We start from the raw sequence: 8,685 nt of genomic DNA on the forward strand, positions 1-8,685 counted from the left end.
TAGAGAAATGAGGATTCTTTGCCACCCTAGGGCTTAAGTTGCTAATCATTAATAAAAGTCATCAAACTACAAAGTTGACTCAGAAGGGCTTCTTGCCAAATAGGCTTTGAAGAAGCATTCAGAAATCCAGCCCAACCCCCTCTGCAGTTCTTCCTGCTTTTTGGCTGATGTAAGCTTCTTCATCTCCCCCTTGAGAGTGTCTCCTCAGGACCTCATAGGTGTCCTCTGGTTCAGACACTTGCATATAGTTATTTTGCTTTGCTTTGTGCTGTCTTCAATGTCTTTAGTCTTTTTTGAAAAGGTTAAAAAGAGATAAAATTATAATTAAAGAGTTCAGTGTTTTTTGTGGTTTTTCCTTTGCTATTTTTGTTTTTCCCCCTTATTTGAAATTTTGTTAATGTTTTTCTTCTTTGAAATATGTGAATTGTAATATTATGGATGAACTTGAACTTCATTCATTCTGTTGCTTTCTCTTTCCCTGGGTCCTTGTCCTCTTCTCAGCAAACCAAACCAAACAAAACAAAACAAGCCTGACATAAATATAATATGATTTCTCCATTTCTTTTTATTCTTGCTATTTATATGAGTATTCACAAACTATAATTAATAATGCTTTGTATTATTTCTAAATTTGCACACATGCTATCATGTAGCATTTATGGCCATTCTATAACCACGTTGGAAAATAAGTGACATAAATTTGGCATACCTACATGTGCACAGTGAAGGCCAAAATCTCTCAATTTCTTGTGGTTAACTCTTGCGCTAACACCCAGAAAGTCAAAAGCACTGTCACTGCTTTCCAAATGTGTGTACAGTCCTGCTTGTCCTTGTCTCATAGATGAGGCAAAGCCTTCAGAATCCTAGTTTTCTGTAGTTTTATTTCCAGCTCGCTGAATGCCCTGGGTTCATAATCCAGACTCCTTTCTTTATATGAGCATTAGAGTCAGCCATGGAAATTTAAACATTGTTCTGTGTTTTAATGACTTTCCTGGCCTTAGCTCATACTCTTCACTTTGACTTTAAATCCCTTCTTACTTTATGGACCTGAGGAGATCTCCTTTAGATTCTGAGTTTGACTCTTTAATTCTATTTGAACTGTATTGTGAGAGGAGAGTGCGTAAACTACCTCTCAACACCCTGGCTGAGACGTGGGAGGCTGGTAGGATATATCATGGATCAAGAACTCAGAAGGAGGAACCCGGGTCCTGGGGAGGGGGAGTCAGAGCTACCATTTACTGCACATTTATTACATGTCATCCTCACAATGCTTTCAGGTAAGTTTTATTATATTCTTTATAAGATAAAAGAAAAAAAACAGATTTCTTCCATCTGCACTTTAAGAATTTAAGTATGGAAAACTTAAGCCCATTATCATGTGGGGTAGTGTCAATTTCACCTTTCTAGGTAAAAGATTTTTCCCTGAGTCATTTCTGAAGGACTCTGGACCCTGGGATAAATAATGATCAACTTTGGGATTCACATATCACAGGAAATGTTTCTGACCTTGAATTATCCAAGTCAGAAAATGTTACTTGGTTTTGCAATTTAATGTTTAACTTTATTTAAAGTGCTCCAGAGTTGTTGACATGCTAGCTGGTTTGACTTGGTAGAAACAGGCTCAACTTGTCTCTGTGTAGAAAGAATAACAATTCAGCTTTTCTTCACCTCTATAATTAAACACTTGAATGTGAATTGAGATATTTCTTTGACTTAGGTTGTAATACCCATCTTTTCAAAAAAAAGAAATTTACACTTTCCTTTCGAATAAGATTTATTTTTAAATTGCTTTGTTTTAGCCATGGGGATCATCAGAGAAGACAGAGTATACATTTCTCCTTTAACAGTTATCTTTAGCCAGGCGTGGTGCTTCACACCTGTAATCCCAGTGCTTTGGGTGGTCAAGGCCAGAGGATTACTTGAGGCCAGGAGCTTGAGACAAGCCTGGGCAATGAAGTGAGGCCTCTTCTCTACAGAATTTTTTGGAAAATTGGCTGGAGATGGTGGCACGCATTTGTAGTCCTAACTACTTAAGAGGCTGATGAGGAGGATTCCTTGAGCCTAGGAGTTCAAGGTTACAGTGAGCTATGATCATGCCACTGCACTCCAGCCTAGATGACACAGCAAGACTCTCTCTAAAACAAAACAACAACCAAAAAAAAAAAAAAGTTATCCTCAGACTTGTTTCATAAGACTGTGAACAGTTGTTAATAATCAGTCACATGACAACTCAGCAGGATGCAGGCTCTGATTCTGGTTTACATTTCAGAGGACTCCAGTGCACGATCCTGTTGTAATCATAGGAAACCTGTCTCTAGTCTTTTGTAGAGGAAGCCCAGAATGGGCCCAGGGAGAGGAAGCATCTTTCAGAGTCAGACCCTCCTTCAAAGCTCACAATGTCCAGCAGGGATTCTGATGAATCAGGGGTAGCTGTCAAGCAAACACACGGAATGAGCCTAAGTCTTAAAACAGAAGACTTGACTAAATGGCAGTGGTTATTCTCTGGAGCTTGCCTGGTTTTTCACACACACTCTGGTCTAAACAATGAACCCATATGTGATGTTATATCTGCTCAGAACCTTACATCTTCATGGTTCTGGCAAATCTTTTTTTCTCCAAGTTCAAGTCAGGCTCCTGTTTTGCCTTACCATCTCTATGACAAATGGAGTCAATCTGGTCACTCTAGTTATCAGTCTGACATCATCTGGTCATGGGCTTGGCAGTCCATCTGGAACACTTGTGGGTGTTCTCTATTATTTTGTCTTCTATTTGTCTTCTAAAACCATCTCTATTATTTTGTCTTCTATTAGCTGAGCAAAATGGTGCATTTTTTGTTATCTACACGATGCATTCACTTATGTCCTAGATCTCCATACTGAAAACACATCTTACTTTTTTCCTTAGACGTGTCTGCTGTCTAGTCTACTTTCCACTTTCAATGCCATTTCTTTCAGCAACTGTTTTACCAGGAATGCCCAGCTAAAACTGCAAAATCATATATTGAGGACAATGGCTATGGAAAAGAAGAAAGAACAATTGTGACAAATATAATCTTTAGGAGAATACACAAAAGAAAATCAGGAGTGCTTATGGGCTGAGGTGTTATATGCTTTCAGATAGAATAGTAAACAAAATTGATATCTGTAGTGCATAAAGGATGTCATAATTATCAAGTGAGAAAGTGTTGCGTTCTATAACCAGCACAAGGTATTACAATTATACCATGCTGAATTCATATCAAGATAACTTCACTTACTACCTGGGACTTAGAGCAAATGTATTTTACTTTGCTGAGTCTCACTTGGAGATCATTAAAAAAACTTAGGAATAAATCATGCAACAAAATGAAACCATCCACCATACTTTGCATAGAACAGAAAATCAATAAATGAAGGTCATCATCTGTCATAATTATCATTATCATTATTATTTCTATTACTACCTCTGAAATGTCATGAGTAATATTCATGATTGAAATAAAGCAATTAAAAATCAAATTCATTCAAAATAATCAAATATAATTTAATTAAAAAGTTAGAGGCAGTCAGCAATCAGTCAAAAAATACTGAGTTACTATATGCATTCCAAAAAGAAATGTAAAGGGATAGCATTCCCCACAAACAATGAATAAAATAAAATTCCTTATATTTTATTTAAATAAAACAAACAGATGATGTATAAACAGCATCCGTAAAACCTACAACAAACATTCCAAAGATGAATCTTCGTTACAATCAGATACATAAAAGAGGTGTTTGCTACATCTGTTCATTGGAAGGCCTAACTAGCACAATAACATGAGAAAGAAATGTGAAGCAATTAGAAAAGAAGTAAAATTATAATTATTAGCAGATGATATGATTGTCTACATAAAAAAACAAAGCAAATCTGTACATAAATTACTGTAATTAATGTGAGTTTAGCAAATTTGACAGAACAAAAAGTAATATTCAAAGACCGATTGCATTTTAATTACCAGCCCAAAACAACAACAAAAAAGATATTATAAAAAGAGATACAATTCACAATGGCAATAAAAGAATGTAACAGCAACAAAAGGATATAAAACCTAGGAATAAATCTAACAAAAAATGTGGAAGATCGTTATGTAGAAAATTGTAAAGCTTTATTGTAAGGTATTAAAGTCGAACTAAATAACGAGACATAGTATTTTTATGAACAGGAACATTCAAAAATGTAAAAATCTCGTCTCTCCAGACTAATCCATATGCCATTCTAACCAATATTCCAACATAAATTTCCATATAATTTAATTTACTAAATATATCCTCAAATAAAGATTGTGGTTATCCCTTTCTTTGTAATCATTCTTCTACTCTGCCCCTCACCCCCTTTTCAGAGACTCCTTGTAATAAGTCCTATTTAACACTAAATATGTGCTGAGCACTATTCTGAGCATTTTATATATAATAACACTTTCACTTCTCACAGCAAGCTTCTATGGTAGGTACTATTATTATGGCAGTTTACAGAGAGGTTAAGTAACTTACTAATAAGCTATGGAGTCAGGAATCCAACCACCCAGAAAGTCTGGCTGTTGTGTCCATTTTCTTACCCTCCAGACTATTCTGTCTGTTAGGTAAATATTGAAACCAACTTTCAATATCAGTTTCCTATAAAATTTCCCTCTCATTATTCTTCCTTTTGTATCTTGGCATTACTGTGAATTTGAGCTGTATCAATTTTCTTCCAAATTCCTGAGATCACCTGCCTACCTTCCTTCCCTTCCTCTCTCCTTTCCTTCCTTCTTCCCTACTTCATTTTTTTCTCATTCTTTCCTTCCTTCTTCCCTCCCTTTCTTATTTCTTTCCTTCTTCCCTAATTCTAAGGATATTTGTCATTTCTAAGAAAACCTTCTTTTCCACACATCTAATTTTTTAAGTATGTCAGCATATATTTCTGATATTATTCATTTATTTATGTTAAATATTTATACTAACATTCTTCTAGTTTGGAGAGGGGTTCTAGTTTTTCTGTTTACTTTGATGCTCTGTCTTGAGGTTGTTGAGTTGTACTTGGCTATTGGTTTTTGTTACAAGTGATGGTGTTGAATTGCCAAATAGAAGAATACATTTCCAAAACTTAAGTGTTATTTACTACTGAAGTGCAGGTTAATGAACTTTATGATTCCGAGAACTTGTCTTAGCAGATGAGGGTGAATGTTGGTTGTACTGCCAGGATGGGTGTGTGAGGTGCTGGCATTTTGAATCTGGGGACTCCATGTTCTCATCTGAAACATTTTTGTTTCTTAGCCCCTAGTAACCACGTCAGTCACTTAAAAGTGTAGCTCGATTGCAAATATTAACTTGGAGAAAAATGAAAAAGGTAATTTCTCTCTTATTCTCTTCTTTTTTATTTTATTTTTTCCCTCTGCCACCTTTATGAAGGGGAGTTTGCTGTGGCTTGACATGGCTTTTCTCAGCTTCCAACATTTATACCAAAAGCTCTTAATTTGGCTCAGTTCCTTTTGATTCCTCCCTCTCCCACTCAGACTCTTATTTTTCTCTTGGTGCTAAATCAGAATGAGGAGCAAGATCATGTCAATGTTGTTACAAGACAGGATTAAGGGCCAAACCTATTTATTGGCCTTTGAATTGCAAGGTTTAGTTTTTATTGTACTCAGTTTTGGCTTCTATTTGTCAGACACCTGTGCTTATAAGTGATAGAAGTCCAACTGAAATGGCTTTGGAAGAGAAAGAAAGAGAAAAAGAAAACATGGAGACTGAGGTAGGTCACAGAAGATAAGAATGAGCAGCTGGAACAAGCACAGTTCCAGGGACCACTGCCCCAAAATAAATGAAGACCTTTCGAACTCTTATTTCAGCTGTTCTTTTGCACTTTCTCCCTTCTCTTAAATCTTCTCCAAGAGGCAACAGACAAGTCTGTTGGCAGTTTTGCAGTCTCATTCATCCCATCCATAAAAGAGAAGAGAAAGCAACTGTGTTCAAAACCTAGGAAAGGCTGTTACTGGCCCAGCCCAGAGTACTTTATTACCATTTGAACCAATTGCTGCAGCCTTGTGGGTGCAGTGCCAAGTTGTCTGATTGGTCACTCCCATCATCCCAATGTTTTTCAGCCTACAGTCATTACTCTTATCAATTTAGCACCTCTTATCAATTTAACCAGCATGGTTTTTTAAACAAAATGGATGAGGCTAGAATAGAAGGGAACAGATCAGAGTGCATCCCACTTAATAAGAGTCAGGATTTTTTGTGAAACTTTTGATTCTGCAACACATATGTTTACATATTAAGCCTATATATTAGTATTGCAGCACATTTTAAAAACATATATTTTTTACTCTAGGTCAGTCATACTCCAAAAGGGTTAAAATTCTCTCTTTACTGCACGTTTTATGTATTTTATTTCTATTAATAACACCTCTGCTTCTGAGACATAAATGCTTTTGCTTGGCCTTTCAAAAAGGACGGCCTAGAAAACAATTGTTCAACCATGTAATTGCTTCGCTTTTCATTACCCTGTGGGTTTATTGGGCAGATACATCTATTTCTCCTCTGGACTCCAAAGTCAAAGGTTGTGTTTTGTATGCATGCTTCTTTCTTTACTCTAGGTCAAACTGTATTCCACAGTCCAGTCTGGGAACTGACGTAAGCTTCTAGTTGTTAGACAATGGTAGCCATCAAAGAAGCTTAAGGTGATCTATAGTTAGGTTTAATAAAAGTAAATTTTAGACTAAAATCTGCCATATGTACAGCTATTTATGAAACCATCTAACCATCACATTGTGCCAAATGTTCATTCCTAGCGGATGCAACACCATTCCAGAGACAGGATTTTGTTACCCTTAGAGTTAGTATCAGGCAAAAGGAAATCAATCTAAACCAATGCTTTGGACACAGGCTTATCTAGAAATGAAGCCTAGGGTACCCTCCATAAAACTACAGGTTACAGACCTTACTGAACTCTCCAGATCTGCACTCTGCAGAGTCCAGCTTTGGCAAAAATGTGGCTGATAGAGGGCATTGCAGGAGCGTCCTTTGGCCCGTAACCCTCTTTTACATCAGCCTAGCTGACCTCCCAGGAATGAGACCTCTTGGGGAAGTTGACAGCCCACAGAGTGAAACCTTAAACCAACTGGCACATACGTACCTCCCTATATTAAAATATCTAAAGGCTAAATACAATCTGAACATGCCAAATAAAAAGCACTAAAGCACGTCCCTTAGGCTTGAAGAAATTAATCATCAGTTGACAAATTCATTATAACTTGATGGCAAATAAAACAGCCCACATGAGCAAAACTGCTTTATAAGTGCTTTTCTGGATACCACATAAAAATGTCTTTCACAAAATTATTAGGTTGGTGCAAAAGTAATCGTGGTTTTTGCCATTACTTTTAATGGCAATTACTTTTGCACCAACCTAATACAGCTTGCATGGAAATCCAGTGCTAAACTCAGCTTTCAGGAAACCAGTGTGACATAATGTTGGTAAAGAAAACAAAGTGGAGAGTATCAAGAATATGAAGGTAATGAATGAAAGAATGGAGAGACTTTATTGAAATACTCTTGGGCATTATCTGCCTATATACTTTTACTTGAATTCGTGGCTGGCTTTTGGTTTTACTTTTTCTTTCCCCTCGAAAAGTAGGTCATCTACTTTGCTGGGCTTTATTATCTGGAGACATTACTTGCCCTTGGCCTTGTGGTGGCTCTTGGTCTTCTGGGGCAGCAGCACGCCCTGGATGTTGGGCAGGACACGTCCCTGCGAGATGGTGACTTTGCCCAGCAGCTTGTTAAGCTCCTCGTCGTTGCGAATTGCCAGATGCAACTGGCACAGGATGATGCAGGTATTCTTGTTGTCGCGGGCTGGGTTGCCAGCCAGCTCCAGGATCTTGGCGGTCAGGTACTCCAGCGCTCTGGCCCCGACCCGCTCGGCAGTTTACCTTCCGGAGCAGACGGCGCTGGAGCCTCGGCCAGGGAAGACCGAGTCTGGGACTTCAGCGCGAGCCTCGCCGCCCTGCTTCCCACAACCAGGTGTCCCCTGCGAAGTAGTGCCCTCTAATGCCAAACCAAAACGACTATATCCCTTACACACACACACACACACACACACACACACACACACACACCCCTTAATGGCTAACTTCTCTGGAAGGTGCCTCATTTAAGCAAAGCAGAACTGCAGATACTTTTACATGCCTTTTTCCGCTATTTTGTATGCAATCAGACTTTTTCCAGACTTTCTTTGAATACAAGTATCTGCAGGATTTTCCTTATCACCTGTAGACACTTTTTCTCTTTTCGAGGAAGCTAGAAACAGATTTTGATATGCCTAAAGTTTTGAAGTGTTCTACAATTTCTAGAAAGGGCTCCAAGAAAGCCATGTATAATATGCATTTTTTTGGTATAATTTGAGAATATTTATTTCTTCTATAGAGGGCAAGTAAATGAATTGGATGTGAATGTATGAAAGTCGTATGTTATGTATTTGTGGAAATTAGTAAGTATATCATACATAGGTTAAGAAATGGGAGGACAAAGAGATACCTATATTCATGAGGCCTGAAATAAACAAGACACCTGGGCGCAAGATACTTACGATATACTAAATATACAGCTAACACTAAATATCCACGGTACACCGAAGGTTATACAAGCACCCAGTATTTTCAAGGCCTTGATTCAGCCACCTACTGAGGAC

The 8,685-nt window shown here is 37.7% G+C and overlaps 1 pseudogene; it reads right to left on the minus strand.

Moving 5' to 3' along the window:
* Positions 1 to 7,668: 7,668 nt before the first annotated feature.
* Positions 7,669 to 8,368, minus strand: LOC104664013 (annotated as a pseudogene).
* Positions 8,369 to 8,685: the final 317 nt, after the last annotated feature.

Source organism: Rhinopithecus roxellana, chromosome 4 (assembly GCF_007565055.1).
Source record: "Rhinopithecus roxellana isolate Shanxi Qingling chromosome 4, ASM756505v1, whole genome shotgun sequence".
Lineage (NCBI taxonomy): Eukaryota > Metazoa > Chordata > Mammalia > Primates > Cercopithecidae > Rhinopithecus > Rhinopithecus roxellana.